Raw genomic sequence first — 15,755 nt, forward strand, 5'->3', positions numbered from 1 at the left:
GCATCACAGTCTCACCCAGCTGTGAACACTGAGAGCTACAACAATGACTGACTTGGACAGGTATTCCCACGGGTGCAATAGCAGCATGAATGTTACAGTGGTAACCAACTACTTTCTAATCGGATTTAAAAACTGCTTTCCAGGAGGAAATTCATACTTAGTATTTGTCGGTGTGGCCAAGAACCCATGGCTGGGGAACACATAGGCCATAAGAGTATTATTTTGCTAAATATAAATCAGTATCAAACTTAAATACATATCTCTAGAGCCATAAATTAGTGCTGCTATCTCTCAGTCTTCATTAGAAAGGTATGTTTGTTCTGTGGGTAGTGATCAGGGCAAAAGTTTTCAACTGCTCAAACTGAAGAGAACAAGTGTCTGTGAGGCACTGTGGAGAGCTGGTGGCTGCTAATGGAGATGGAGTCAGTTTTCTTTAGGGGAGTGATCCCTGGTAGGTCGGCCATGCTCCTATGCATGACCCCCTCACCCATTTGTATATGGGCAGCACTAACTGAACCCAGTAGTTACTTTAAAAGGACATGAAGTTAAGAGAGAGCTGAAGGGATCCAATTGTATATGCGTATAAAATGTTCAAATAAAAAATAAATAAATAAAATAAAATGCTCAAATAGTAAATAAAAGATATCGAATGAAAATAGCAATGCCTAAAAACATTTCAAGCATTCCATTTTATAGTTTCTGATGACAAATTTTGTACAACTCTCTAGTCAACCAATTGGCTATTTCCATTTACACTATAAGTCTATTTGCTGTGTGGTGTTTTATGTGCTTGAAAAAGTAAACATCCCAAAGAAGTTCTAAGATAAACACCTCTATAAAACCTCCTCTTTTTTTCTCTATTTTCTTCACTTGAGATATTACTTAGCTTTTGAATGGTATTCTGGCATATATTGCTTAGCTTGTAATAAATACCTGGATATGTTACTTTAGTATACGTTTGTGTACACCAATGTCTGACCTGTTTTTCCTCCCAGCTTCTAAACAAATTTCAGGCAAGAGACTCAGAGGAGTGAAGCTACTTGTGTGAACGACAAAACAGAGTAAGCTCAATCAGTACTGCAAAATAGCTGGCCCGTTGTGTGAGGACGGAAACAGCCAGCTTAACAACTGGACACACGTTTTACTCCAGACTCTGGTGTAAGATGTTTCATTGGCTCAAGAACAAAAAAAAAAAGCCAGCCCTTGACCTCAATTTGAGCTTAAAGTCCTGGGGTAGGGGGACAATGTGTAAAATGATGAATGAAGCCCTTTCGTCAGAAAGTAGAGATATGTTTGCTCAAGCAAAGTCATCACTTTTACTGGCTCATTTGGATCATATTGAGGAAGGAGGATGCTTATTTCCTAATATGTAGATGCCAGAGATATAGAAATATAGAGAAAATGTGCCAAAAGAACTTTATAATCTGTCAAGATTTGATATTTTGATTATTTATGCATCCACAAAAAGTTGATAATATACTCTCATCCCCACCCCTGCAGGGAAAGAACTCAGGGATAACAGACAGGGCCCACTCAGAAAGGTCAGAGCTCAGTAAGGTCAGGAGATGGACTGTTTGCTGATTAATTGAGTGAATCTATAAATGTATTTGGAATAATGGGAATCAGAGGATCATAAACATGAAAAGACAAATTGCAGAGGATGGAGTATAAACATGAAAAGAAGAAAGTAAAAAAGGCCCTGTAGTGCTGGGGTGGAGTTGAAGGTACTGGGTTAAACTCACAGTTTTCAATGGATATCAAAAAAAGTAGATATAGAAAAGTAGAGAGATGAACAGTGATACAGGTGTTGTGTAGATATATACCCATATTCTACAGATGGGAAAGTATGGATGTACTTGCAGAGATTCCCCCATTCTGTTCACAGAGAACCCAGGGGCAACATTTCAACAGCACCAACACACACATAGCATGCAGATTTTGACTTTCAAATGCTACTCTTTCATAGAAACAAAGGAGATCTAAGATAAATAGCTAATTCAAGGGGGGAGCAGGGAGATGTACTTATAGCCTTTTAAAACATCAGATCAAGGAAGCTGCCACTGGCCAAATATGGGACAATTTAAACCTCAAATAAACAATAATTGTGATGATGAATTTTTAGCTCATCAATTAACTTTTAAGTCTCAGAGGACATATCAGTAGCAGTGCATACACATACATATGTATCCTTGCCTACTGCAGTAAATAATGGAAAAAGAAAATCACTATTTGAAAGCTGCTATACTTATAATCAACTCAGATAGGAAACATCAATGGATATTGAAACTGGTAAATAAAAGTAAGGTTACTACATTGCAATAGTCTCCAAGTGACTCTCTATAAAATATCCATTACTATAAAGAGAAGAAAAGTAAATTTAGTCTGAAGAAACCTGGCAGACATCATCTAAACTAAGTGTAAAAGTTAATACCTTAGCAACTGCCATCAAATATAATGAAATGAGAACACAGAACATTTGGTCAAAAACTCTGGGTCTAATCAGGAAGAAATGTCACAGACAGTGAGCTTCTCTATAATATTTGCAACTGCCTAGAGTCCTGGAATACCAAAAGAAGTCTGAAGAGCTGTTCTTTCATTTTCAGATTGAAGATTTGATTGACATGACCAGTGAGTGTGATTGACATGACCAGATTGTATAATATTCCTATAAAATAAATTGAAAGAAGATATCTCTAAAAGATACATGTGGATCATTCATATTAGTTAATTTCCCTGTAATTTAAAGTGATTTCATAATTCAAATTACCTTAAGACGCAATGATGAAGGCACTCGGCTAGAAGGGCAGTGTAACGCAAGAGAGTTGAGGTTCGACAAGTCACAGCTCCATAGTAACAGAGGCTCTAAATCTGTCTTCATCATTTCTGTATCCTGAAAGCCCAGCCTGATCCTTCACACAATTTGGATGTGGTGAATGAATTCATTGGTTAATTAAGCAGGGAGAAAGGGAGGTGTCATCTAGGAAAGGCTTCCTAAAGGAAACAAATGAGAAGAGAGGGCGTTCGAACACAAGGGTCAGGGCACCACCGAGGACTGCATAGGCAAGGAAACAGAAGCGCATGGAACTGGGCCTGGCTGGAGTCTAGTCAACATTCAGAAATACAGGAGAGGGGCTGGCTGGAAAAGCAGTTTGTACAATCCGGTAGATGACCTTCAATGTTGTCAGGAAGTGAGAAATGAAATGTGAATTTAGAAGGCTTTGAGAAAGCTTGCTTCCTAAGCAAAAGTCAGTTTAATGTTTTCCCCCCATACTTTCCCTAACAGAGGTATCTGAGCTCAAAGTGGCTCCAAAGAGGGAAGAATATAAACAAAAATGCTTACAGGACAATGTTCCATGAAACCTGTGTTAATAAATGTTGTATAACAGAATGTTTGGTTACACTAAATTCATCATATTGCTCTCCTAAATGGCCCCTCACATAATTAACCCATAAGAAAGAGAATATGCCATTTGACCTTTCTCTAAACCACCTATCCTGCAGAATTTTCTAGAGTGTTTCTCAATCTTATTAATGCTGCCACCCTTTAATACAACAGTTCCTCATGTTGTGGTGAGCCCCAACCATAAAATTACTTTTGTTGCTACTTCATAACTGTAATTTTGCTACTGTTATGAATTGTAATGTAAATATCTGATATGCAGGATATCTGATATCTGTCCCCTGAAGGGACAGTCGACCCCCTGAGGGGTCATGATCCACAGGTTGAGAATCACAGGTTGAGGCACTATGAGAGTACTACTCTTCAGGCTTCTGTTATTGAGTACTTAGAATGAGACCAAGACCAGGTACTTGTAAACAGCCAGATAAACTTTCAAGACATGAGGATTTTAAGTTATATCAGAGATGAAGTGATAGAGCCCAGTTGATGGCAGAGAGTCAGGGTCTGGGACTCCTCCTCCTCTTTGGGTTTGGTCAGTCTCCATCTTAACAGTTACAACACAGAGATGTTGGGAAGTTAAATCCTTTCCAAGACTATCCTGAACTGACCTCTTCATGATGCTTCTATTTGCTGAGACTGGGGTGCCATGGATATCAGAAGAGTTTGAAGAAAATTGCAAGAAAAGTGTTAAGTCATAGACAGCTAAGGGTAGAGTCTATAGGAAATAGACAATTTAAAGGAAAGAAAAAAAGAGAAAATAAAATTAGTAGAGTGAATGGTCCAGAGGCCAGTTTGCTGGAGGCAGAAAGTGCTGCAGACCTGCACTCCATCTGACTGCCGTGATGGGAACACCTCCTTTGTTGAATGCGCACATTCAAGGTCTGGTGCCTCTGCTGACAGAACTGCAAACACCCAGCCTAGAGGGCAATGACTGATGGTTTCTGTGGAATTGAAATCCAGCAGGGTGTGAAGTATGTACAGTACCTCTCAAGCAACCTCACTGTACAGCCACTAAGTTGAAAGATACATAAGTGCCATGCAAGCTTTGCAGATATTCATGGGGCAAAAACATCTCTCTCCTGCACAACTTGGCTATGCCTAAAATAAGGACAAAAAAGCAACATGAACTTGGGTAGCTGGAAACAAGAAATAAGTGGGGGAAAGGAGAAGGAGGCCATGAAGTTTCCTCCCTCAAGGTATTATTTTTAGAAAAATAAAAGGAAGGTATGACGAAGGAGAAGGGAAAAAGCATGTGTCACACACAAATACAAATTAATATTTAAAAAATAAACCCACAACCATCAGAGCTATCAATATGAGCAAGGTTCCCTGGGAATTTCCCTAGCCCTTGGGAAGCTCACGGAACACTTTAGCATGTGCATCCTTGTAGTGGGGTTGGTGAGAGAGAAAGGGGGCAAAGGGATTAGCTAAGCATCACGTGCTATTCAAGCAGCTGTCCCTCAAGGAATTGGAATTGGTGAATTTGGAGCAAGCAGGCTCTGTCCTGTAAAGTTCCACCATGACCGAGAAGCAGTCCCTGCCACATAACTGTGCGATCCATGTGGAATACAGAGGTCAGAGGAAAGCGTCCAACAGGCTACATGTCTTATAGGGAGGTAGTCACCACAGCTGATGTAAACCTCAAAGATTCGACTGGACCCTTTTAAGGAACAAGGAAGTGAAGAAATGGAAACTGTCGAGTGTGACTAAGCCCAGATTGATGCTAAGGCAGCATAAAATTGTACAAAGCTAACAACATACTTTCATTGGCTGGAGTCCGATGCCATGCTTCAAGGTCTCCAGGTACATTCATCCTACATAACTCCAACTTCACACACTTGGACCTACATCTCCTCATACTCTTCCACCTTAAGCCACCATTCTTTTCTCTACTTTTGTGTATCTGGCTTTGTGTTTTTAAATTCTACTTGTAATTGAGAACACTCATTGGTTTGTTTTTTCTGCGCATTATTTGATATAGCTTAACAATTTCCAAATTCATATACACATTGATATATGTCAGACTTTTTCTTAAGCCTGGGTGATATCCCATTATACATACTACAAGACAAATGTATGCACACGCACACACATATAGATGTTTTTATCTGCTCATCTGTCATTGGGCACAGATTGTTTCCACATCTAGGTTACAGTGGACAATGACATGATCAAGAGGGATGTGCAGATAATTCCACAGGAGTCCGTTCTGTTCTTCGGGTACACACCCAGAGGAGGGATTGCTCATTCAAATGCAGTTCTATATTTCAGTTCTTGAGGAAACATCATTCTGTTTTGAACACTGTACTAATTTGCATTCAGGGATGGGGCACAGGTCCGGTGCCCCCCTCTGCTCAGAGCTGTTCAAGGTACCACCTCTGGTTACACACGTAAGGTACTTAAGCAGGCCTACCATGGCAGTTAAGCACTTCATGAACACCAAAGGAGCAGGGAATTGGAACTGATACTTTCTCTGTCAGACTTTAGTCAAAGAAAATAAATTTAGTTCTTCAAGAGAGAAGAAATCGATCCTAAAATGGTGAATTGCTTGCCTCTAGAACCATTGGTGTGACACGGCACCCGGTTTTCAGGACAAGAATGGCCAGGCTGTGGCTGTAACTGTTTTGAGATTAACAAGTGATTCTGCTTCACTCCTTTAAGGAAGGGGAAATCCATTTTCACAGAGTTTAGGATTACTTGTCCCAGATCCTACAGCAGACTATGGTCCAGGCCTCCCAATCCAGGCTCGTTGATCCAATACATTTCTGTCCTTTCTCCTGAAATGAGCCTCACCTCAAGTGCTTATTAACAATCACACTGGTCTTGAAAGCCCAGGTTCAAGACTGCCCTTCTACATACAGCTAAGGACCTTGAACAAAGCCTTGCCTCTGTAAGCACCAGCTTCCTCTTCTGTAAAACGATAATGGCCTTTTCAAAAGCAGCTATAGGCTCCACTGAGAGCTTGCACGTCTAGAGACTATCCTAGAAATTGAAGGTATTAACTTGGTGCTCTTAGCACTGTAACTAATTGCAGATGAAGATGGACTTTTAAGGTAGAGTGAAAGTGTACTCACACTTAAAGCCAGACTGAGTTTCAGAGGAGAACTTCTCTCCTCAAATTAATTTATGAAGTTCATTTTCTTTCTCACAAACCAAAAAATAAAACAATGACAATTAAAAAAACCCTCATTACGAGGGCTGGAAATATTTTTGTTACCGCTTCAATTCATATGTTAAAATCCAAAACAACGGGACACTGTTATGAAGTATGAGGAGGTAAAGTCCAATAAATGGCTGGGGAAATTCCTCAGTGGGCAAGAACACTTACTGTGCAAGAGGACCTGACTTCAAATCCTTAGTACTCTGGTGGGGGTTGGAGACAAGAGGGTTCCTGGGGCTAACTGGCCACCAGCCTAGCTCCAAGTTCAGTGAGATATCTCAAAGGAATAAAGTGGAAAGTGGTAACACCTGCCATCGTCCCCTGGCTTCTGTGTATGCCCAGGTACACACACACACACACACACACACGTTGAATGGTGCAAATTTGTCCCGTCCTCTATGTAAGGTGACAGCCAAGGTTTGCAGCGCCAAAGTGGCTCTGAGGCTCCCAGTCCATCAGCACCTTGATCCTGGATGTCCTTGCCTCTGGAACCGTCAGAAACGAGTTTCTGTTGTTTCTAAGCTACCTAATTTGTGGTGCTTTATGGTAGCAGCCCAAACTGATTAGTACCCAATTCGTTCGTCCAGCTAGACAATTTTCTAATCCTGTTAACAAAAAAGAAACAGAATTGAGCAGAGTCCAGCTTCAGCCCACACAGCCATTTTCCTTTGCCTACAACACAAAGTGAGTATCTGCCTGGTTCAGAAGCTAGAGGCTGCCCAAGCTTTGTCCCCACCCACCCACCACCCACCACCCACCACCCACCACCCACCCGGCTTCTGTGGAATGTTTGGCAGAAGCACGGCATGGGGCAGCAGTCAGGCTGCCCTTCCAGGAACACATGACCTTCTAGCCCTGCCAGCAGAGCAGAGACAAAACACCAGCCACAGAGAGGCAGCCCCCAGGTTACTGAGAGTCTGGGTCTGAAGAAGCCCGCAGCCCTGGCAACAAAGCCCGGGCACTCAAAGCTAGGCTGCTGGCTAGCGGTCACTCACTAGGGTCAGCTTGGGGGTGTGGGAGGTGCCGCCCTCTCTGAAGGTGAGGCCGTGACCTTTGGAAGTCACCTGCTTTGCCACCCTCTGGAGACTCAGAAACACGGAGAGCTTTTGAACTTTTGTGGGACAAGGGACGCTGAGACACTGCCACCCTAAAAAGTATTACTTGCTGTCTTGGCCAAGAACAAACTTTGTAGTCCTTTTTTTCTGATATCTTTAATAATCCCTTTACCCACGAGCTACTGGGAGACGATATTAGGTTTTTCTGTGTTTCCACGGGTTGCTAGGCAACGTTTCTAGGCAGCTGGCGATATTTCCATAGTAAGCGAGTCATGTTCTACCACAAAGGCCATGCTTTGAAAAAGAGATTTTTCATCTATCATCTATCAACCCAGTGTTTTAATACTAGGGGGCTTTATCACGGCTAAAATGAGATTCAGCATTTGATAATAGTAACTACAGAGTGCTTTAGCATGGGGTCCTGAGAGAATTCTGCTTAGCAACTCACAGACTAAAGAATGCACCAGTTTTTTTTATCGGTGCTGTAAGTCAAACATGGTCAACAAGACGGATCACAGAAAATTCACCTATGCGGATTTGATTTAGAAACGTGGAGGGATTTTTTTTAAAGGAGCTTTAGAAGTTTTGAAAGGTTTTTTGCTTTGTTTTGTTTTGTTTTGTTTTGGGGAGGGAGGGTTAGAATGTTTTAAGAATGTGCTTTTGGTTTTTAATTTTAAACTAGGAAGCACATGTTCCTTCCCCTCTTCTTTAATTTTGCTTTTTTTAAAGTGCGATAATCTATGATACCATGGAATTTACTTTTTTAGTGTAAAATATAGCATCATTCTGTATATTTTTGCTGTGTTCTAATTTTGCTTCTCTCTAGTTGAATGCTAATGAACGTGTGTGAGGGCTGGTTTAAAATTTTTAAATGCTGATTTTGTCTGGAGGTTTAAATTTTTTTTAAAAAAGTAAAACACTCCAGAAACCCTAGGGAACATGTCTGCTGTTACAGAAAATTAGCTTCTAACAATAAATTTGTTAATCAATATCAAATGAAATTATTTCTCATCTTGGCTCCATGCCATTTCTTCGGAGCCAAGCAGCTATCCCCAGAACTGAGCCCTCTTCCTCTCTGAAAGGCCTGTGTTGCCACACTTCTTTGGAAGGAGTCACATCTCCTGGGGTCCAAGCTTCTTCAGAACTGGCTTGTGTACAGAATCATTTGCAGGGTTTTCTGAAGAATAAATTCACCCAATTCTCTTTTCACCACCAAAACACATTTGGTGAGCTAACAGTGCCTGCTGCTCGCTCCTAAAGAAGCTAAAACTACCACTGAGGTGTGTTTTCTTCACAAACAAACCCTTCTGGAACTCTCTTCCCTATTGCCCCTCCCCCCAATGTATGTAGCTTCAAAGAAGGTAAACTGATCACTTCCAAAATAGAAGTATTTATATCTGATCCTTTTCTGAACAAATTGCATGTGACAAATAAAGGATAAGGGGTACAAAATAAGTACATAAGATAGAAGATGAAATTACCTTTTGAATCCATATTGCATCTTTCTCAAACTGGATAGCATTTCACAGAAGCAAAGGGGTGTGTCTATACTCTAAGACTTTTGTGTCATGGACAGTTTTTAAAATCTGACAGGTCTACAAATGCAAGTTACTTTAACGTTTGTAGTTTTGCTTCATTCTGTGTGTGGCTGAGCAACTGTCACAATCAGGAAATGCTTTGTTTTCCTACTAAACCAGTTTCCCCTCAACTCATTCAGTCACCCTCAGGCCCTTCCATACACAAAGTGCTCTGCCAAGCTTCGGGAAGGCAAAAACAGGGAGTGATGCCTTCGAAGAGCCAGTGACCCGAGGGAGGAAATGCAGAAGGCCAGACACTGTAGTGATGTGGTCAGAGCTGGTCACCAGTAAACACAAAGGAAGAGGAATGCAGGTCACCAGTAAACACAGCGGGCTCCGGGGAATCCTCTCAGAGGTGTCTCCAAGGGGAGGCCTAAGAGACAACTGGAGCTAGCAAAGACAAGGTGAGAGACGGGAGTGAGAGAGGAAAGACTTCAGAGATCAGTAGCTCTGTGTGTCTGTGGATACGGTCTCTTCTCTCTAGCCTGGCCGGTGCCCGGTGCTGTTGGTGCCAGCGTCTCTTCCTTCTAGGACACTAGTCGTAAGCGATGAAGGCGCATCTTAACGGCCTCATTTTAGCTTTCTTACTTTTTCAAAGACCTATCTTCACCAGTCACACTCTAAGGTAGTGAGAGCTAGGACTTCACAGGCACCTGAGAAACAAACTCAGCTCCTAGGGTTCATTTTGGCTTTAAGCACACACTCTGCGTCATCTTGTTTCCAAAAGGGAGGGGACAGTAGGACTCCAAGTGCTGCTAAGTACTAAGTAGGCACTGAAGGTGTCCTCTCGTATTAGGGGTGAGGAAGGCATGACTTTGGAAAACATGGTTTACAGTGACAGTGGGTTCCAAGGCCACCCTTCCTAGTTCAGGGAGTGTCCAGGACTTCAAATGTCCAGCCAGCCCCATAGGAGTTCATCTGGGAAAAGAGCGAAGAGCCAAGGGCAGCTTCCAATGAATATTAATCATAACAAGCTATTACGATATAAAACATTACCTTGTGCATGCGTGTGTGTGTGTGTGTGTGTGTGTGTGTGTGTGTGTGTGTGTGTGTGTGTTAGACACTCTGGTCAAATTGCACTCTACTGTTGTCGTGCCTCCCCTGACCCCACCCTATGACCAACTCCTTAAGCTGCTTTTGCCCAGTGTTTTGCCACAGCAAAGAGGAAAGTAACTAACAAATACCAGAATAAAAATTATTTCTGTATTCTCTTAGCACTTGTCATCAGCATCACAGAGTTGAGAAGTTGGTTGAGTTCTGTTTTGAATCAAACAACCTCATAGAGGCACACACATCTCACCTACCAATCTGATTGACACAAATTCCTGCAATGTTTGCTATTTCCAGAAGACCTAGCTCTGTGGGATCACTGTTTGAGTCTAATTAATACATAGTAACTGTTCACTTGTCTGTTGAATTACTGAACATTAAACAGAGCAGTAAGGCAGAGAATAAAATAGGATTATACAGTACAGGGACTATTTCATGAACTCCCTTCCTGAGACATCATTTTTTCTCTTCTTAACTATGGGTTTGTAGTAATACTCTTTGCCATTTCTTAATACTGATCCACTGGATTTTGGAGGGAAGAATGACTTTCCTCCTTGCCTTTCTTTGGCAATGATGTAAGAAGGACTTCTAACACTTTTGGAAATTGAACAGAGGCTCTTTCCTTGAGGCTTTTTCTTTTAGATAGATTCAACCATCAAATATCAATCAACTGTACATCTTTGTTTTGCCAAGATTTTTAATGTAGTTGACTCCTAACTTTTAAGAGGGTCATGTGTAAATGTAAAAATTAGTGATAATGCCTTAAATTCCAGAATTGTTTTGTGTGTGTGTGTGTGTGTGTGTGTGTGTGTGTGTGTGTGTGTGTGTGTGTGTTTGTGTGTGTTTGTGGTATGTGTATGCATGTTTGAGCTTGAATTTGTGCACATGTGTATATGAAGGTATATAAAGGCCATAGATTGACATCAGGTGTCTTCCTCAACCACCCCCACCAACCCAATCCTGCCTATTATTGAAAAAATATCAATAAATGTGGGATCTCTATCTCTAAATGAACCAAGAGATTGCCTATTTGGCTAATTTACCTAGCCAGTTTACTCTGGAGAGCTCATCACCATATCCAAAGAACTGGAATTATAAGTGGGCCATTATGCCTGTCTAGCATTTCTGTGGATTCTGGAGATCAAATTCTAGTCCTCAGACTATATAGCAAGTGTATTGCCCAGTAAGTCTCTCTGGCCCCCAAAGTTACTGCTCTAAACAGACATTAGGAGTAAGTTGCTGTAATCCCTTCAATCCCAAAGCTAGATTTGCTTTCTTTAAAAATCTCCAATCCAGTTTAATGTCATTCTTTCCTCCTTTGGTATATTCCAATTTTCTTGTGGAATACAGTATATACTACCTAATGAATGATACAACAGAGGTAGCATTTTTAAATAGAACCCACATGTACAAGATAAATTTTCTATCTTCAGACAGTTGAAAAATGAATCAATGATATGATTTCATTTCCACACATATTGCTTCACCCACCAGATCCACCATCTCAAGATGAAGTTGTGTGTGCATTCTGTAGAGATTTGAGGTCAATCCTAGTTTAGTACTGTGATCATGGAAAGTTAACTGTCTCAGGGTAAAGTCAGATAATCATTGTGTGTGCATTCTGTAGAGATTTGAGGTCAATCCTAAGTTTAGTACGGTGACCATGGGAAAGTTAACGGTCTCAGGATGAAGTCAGATAACCATTGTGTGTGCATTCTGTAGAGATTTGAGGTCAATCCTAGGCTTACTACTGTGATCATGGGAAAGTTAACCATCTCAGGATGAAGTCAGATAATCATTGTGTGTTCATTCTGTAGAGATTTGAGGTCACTCCTAGGCTTACTACTGTGATCATGGGAAAGTGAACCTGACTCATTTTACTCAACTTTAAGCCAGGGATGATGAAAAGGACTGAAAATATTAAGATATGAAGCACTAATAAGTAAAGGTAATCAGCATACCTTCCTAATGAGACAGTAATCTAATCTTAAGGTAAATGTATGTAACATAAAATCCAGGATTCTAACCCTTTCATGTTGTACAATGCAGTGCTTTTAGCACACCCACAACGTTGACTCCACCACCATGATCTTATTTTCAAACATGTCTGTTATCCCCCAGGACAGGCAGTCACTGTCTTTTCCCTACCCAGGCCCTGGAAACTAAATCTGCCCCCCTTCTCCATAGGGCTCCTATTTTAGACATTTCATATAAGTGTGATAACATAATTAGAGATTCAATTGCACTTAGTAAACAGAAATGTTAGCATGTACCTGGCATTGTAATAGTGCTAATTGTCAGTTTGACAGAATCGAGAATCACCTTGGAGATAGTCCTTTAAGCATGCCTATGGGGGATTATCTTTAGTATATTAATTGAAGCAAGAGGACTTGTCCACCGTAGGTGGCACGTTTTCCTGGCTGGGATTCTGAAGCATAGAAAATGGAGACAGCAAGCTAACTTCTAGTATGTGACTCAAAATAATGTGGCCAGATGCTTCAAGCTTTGCCTGCCTTGATTTCTCACCATGATCTTGAAGTATAAACTAAAATAAATCCTTTTTCTTATAAGTTGCTTTTGTGAGGATATTTATCACAACATGGGGGAAAACTGTAGTACAAGAGTTTTAAAAAATAGACACCAAAACATTAGAAACAATTAAAAGTTGCTTCTATGTTGAACATGGGATCAAAGGAATTTATAGTGTTGCTTGTCATTTCTAATTTCTTACTACTCAGTGGATGTTCTTAATGTACTTCACATACTTCACCCTTCCCTTTCCTCCTTCCAAACTCTCCATATACACTTCCTTGCTCTCTTTCAAATTCGGTTTTCATTATATATATATGACATTATTTATATATGTATCATATATAATCAATTATATATATATATATATATATATATATATTGCTCAGTCTGTATAATGTTATGTATGTATATTTTCAGGGCTGACCATTTGGTATTGGATAACCAGTTGCTGTGCTCTGCCCTGAAGAAGACTATTTGCCCTGCTCTCAGTGTTCCTTAGTTGCCTGTAGTCCTTTGCATAGGGTTGAGGCCTGTAGTCCTTTGCATAGGGTTGAGGCCTGGTGGCCTTTCCCCTCTCCACTTTGGCATGTCTATTGATGTTGCCCTTGTTCAGTTCATGTTTGGTCAGTCATGTTGGTGAGATTTTATGGGCATGGCTTTATAACATTACTAGGAGACAAAGTCTCATAGCAAATCCCTGATCCTCTGGCTCCTACACTCTTCCAACTCCCTCTTCTAAAACGTTCCCTGGGCCTTCGATGCCGGAATTGTTTTGCAGGTGTATCACTAGGAGTGGGCTCTACAACTCTGCATTTTTGTGGTTCTCTGTGCTGATTTTCCTCTGTTGCAAACAGAAGTTTCCTTTATACCAACTTACCTGTAGAATGTAGGTAGAGATTATCTGCACACCTGCAATCTTAATACTTGGGAAGATAAGGAAAGTGGCTTATGAGTCTGAGACCAGCCTGGGCTATATAGTAAAGGCTTGTGACAAACAAACAAAAAAACAATGAATAAATGAAATTTGATGTTTTTTAAATTATTAAAATGAGGATACTAGAGTAGGGTAGCTCCATGGTAGAGCATTTGCTTTGCATTTGTGAAATTCTGAATTTGACCTCTAGCATCAACAAAAATAAAAATGACAAATGGTATTAGTATTTAAATCATCAATCTATTCGAAGCTAAGCACCATAAATCTGGAAAATATATGGTCTAGTCCTATAATACTCAATGATTATTTCTAATAATTATTCACCAAACAGCAATGGAATCAGAGCTATTTGGGAGACAGACATCAAGTTACAGTGACTAATAATATGAATGGGGTAGTATTGTATATTTTATAAAAATACCAATAAGAAGTTATTAAAATAATTATTTGAATATAATAAATTTTAAGTTCTTTTTTATCTTCTATATGAATAAGAAAATTTTGGTTAGGAAGAAGAAAGTAAAAATAAAGCTGAAAGCTGCAACTAAATTATGCTCCTGTGTGATCTCTAGTGAGATATTCTTAGACAGAGGAAGAGAAAGATACTTTGTGGACTCAACAGAAGCATGGCAAAACTGTATGAAATTAAGCTTCTGGCCAAACAAAGGTCCTAAGCGGTACTGTTTCTTATATTATTCTGACTTTCTGCACAAGTTAACACTGTACCAAACTGGATTTTGAGGATATACTTTGTCCATGCCATTTATTAATGCTAAACATGAAAATGGCAGTTGTGTTCATCACCCTGAAATGAGTCCTAAGTACCAGAGCTAAGTGCTAGTTAAGTTACAGATGAGTTGAAGATAAAACTTAAGTTCACCTTGATAATCTCCCAATTCTCAGGTGCCATTTATAGCAAGCACCATGCCTGAAAGGTCAAAAAGCCACAAAGGAATACCTCGCAGGCCATAAAAGTAATCATAAGCAAACAAAGCAAATAAAAGTTTAGGAGTTCCCTGAATGGTACTCTTCTAAAAGACATAGAGCTATGGCTGTTGCTGAGCAAACAGATCCAAATCTTCTGTGACCTGAGACACTGAATCAGCAACATTAGAGAACACCAACTATGCTCTACTCTGTAGCTATTAAATGAGCCTTTCAGGAACCCAACATCACGGTGATTTTGTAAACATGATGATGATGATGATGATGATATTCACAAGGCATTCTTATGCTTATAATGAGTAAGTGCTCATTAAATCTCTATTATTATTATAAATGTTGATAGTAAAAATATCCCTAATTAAAACCACATACTCACTGAAGGAGATAGTCTTCTGACAAATTAATGGCTTGAAGTCACAATTATAAAATAATTTTATCTGTCAGTTTTGACCTTTGTGCAATTGAACCATTGAGACAATGATATCTGAAAATATCATCACTGCTTCATACTAAGCTCAGGTGAATCTTCAATACTTCCTGATGAGCTGAGATGTTAATCTTTTCCCTCTCTTGATCTCAGGATTCTCTTAGAATCTATCCAGAAGGGATAACTGCAGAAAAGAACAAGCAAGACAACAGTCTACTAACCTAGCATGGGCACCTACCTAGTTATTACGGCAGCCTACAGGATTTGGGAAAGATAAAATCATCTGTGCCATGTCTCTTTGTGGAAATTATCTTGTTAGATACTGAATTCCACTGCTCTAGTGAAGCAGTTTCCTTCTGCCTCTCTCTTCTCTGACTCCAGATCTGTTCCTGAGCTGTATTCTACACAGTCTCATGAAACGTGAAAGCTGGAAAGGATTCCAGAGAACTCGTAACAGTCTCGTTATATCACAGATGAAGAAACTTCTTGAGGCTTGAAGCAATTAAATAGGTTGTCCAATGCTAACATTTAAATCTAGGTGGCTAGAATTTTAATTTGGGCTTTTTGTCTGTCATATACCTTTCATTTGTTAAAGATGGAAGAAACCAAAGCAGATGAAGATAATTTTAGCCTAGGTGAGAGCAGTGTTCATGTTGTTCTAGTTGTTAGCACCCA

Source organism: Peromyscus californicus, unplaced genomic scaffold (assembly GCF_007827085.1).
Source record: "Peromyscus californicus insignis strain IS unplaced genomic scaffold, ASM782708v3 Scaffold_15__1_contigs__length_86483966, whole genome shotgun sequence".
In the NCBI taxonomy this organism is placed as follows: Eukaryota; Metazoa; Chordata; class Mammalia; order Rodentia; family Cricetidae; genus Peromyscus; species Peromyscus californicus.